Source organism: Sinocyclocheilus grahami, unplaced genomic scaffold (genome assembly GCF_001515645.1).
Source record: "Sinocyclocheilus grahami isolate Dianchi unplaced genomic scaffold, SAMN03320097.WGS_v1.1 scaffold150.1, whole genome shotgun sequence".
In the NCBI taxonomy this organism is placed as follows: Eukaryota; Metazoa; Chordata; class Actinopteri; order Cypriniformes; family Cyprinidae; genus Sinocyclocheilus; species Sinocyclocheilus grahami.
Genome location: NW_015505329.1, coordinates 286403 through 287580, shown reverse-complemented (window position 1 = coordinate 287580; position 1178 = coordinate 286403).

Sequence of the window (1178 nt, the reverse complement as noted above, 5' to 3'; positions counted from 1 at the left end):
GCAATAGTCAAATTTTCACAAATTTAATTTGAGCACAGCACCTTGCCCACGAGTAACTGTGATGAACATCATGCAATTCTTACAACTGCTCTTTGCTCTTCATCAACATACCAAAGTGTAGCATAATAATAGCAATGTACGGTTGCTACCCATAACAGTAATGTACATACATTTAAACGCAACATTTAATGAACCAATTTGTAATATAATTTATTCTATCACACCCCATATAATTGCCAATTAAGAGCGGTAGATATGAATTAAAAGATGCATCTATTTTTATTTTATTTGTTCAAAGTGCCTTAACGCAAGCATTTCTGGTCAAAAATGTGGAAATGTGTTAATTTCAGGTGTGAATGATTATTGTTAGTGCTGAGCTCCTGAACACACACTGATCTGCCCGTATTATTGGTACTTTCCTTACTGACACTCAGATATGGAGATTTGAAAGACATTTAAATGCAAATACTAGAGAGCAAAACGAATAGATATTCTGACTAATGTGCATTTGACAACCTTATCTTTTAACTGAATATGATTATTTCTGCATTATTTACATTAATTTCCTTAAATAGCATTGTTCTCAAATGTGTGTCTGCATCTTAACTCCCTAAAGTCAGATCTGTCGCCTTTTTTTCTTTGCACGTAATTGCATATCAATCCTTCTCATGTTTACAAATGTGATTGTCACACTTAGTTGCACAGGGTCCTGACCACTACATCCTCCTATAAAAACTGGCACGTTAAGTTTTACATCACACCAGAAAAAGAAAAGTGTAATGTGATTCTCTGCAGGCTGACAGTCAGTTTTATTTAGAATCATTTAGTCCTATTAGTCATTTCATCTTATTTAGGAGCATGTCTGCCTCTTGAGTCCATAAAATTGGATTTGTGTTCCTTTAGATCTTGCGCACATGCATGCATATGTGTACAAGTGTGAATGCAATAGGTTTGTGCTTTTATAATCTGAACATGTATGATTGTAAATCATTATCTAAAATGAACTTTTGCCACATTTAAAATCTACATTTAGAGATTCATAACCAATGTATATACCTGGATATATATGTATATATATAAAAATAAAAAAAAGAATAGAAGAAAATCAGTTGCACCTGAACATACTGTATGCATGAATGATTCACCCCCCCCCCCCCCCCACCTCCCAACACCACCCA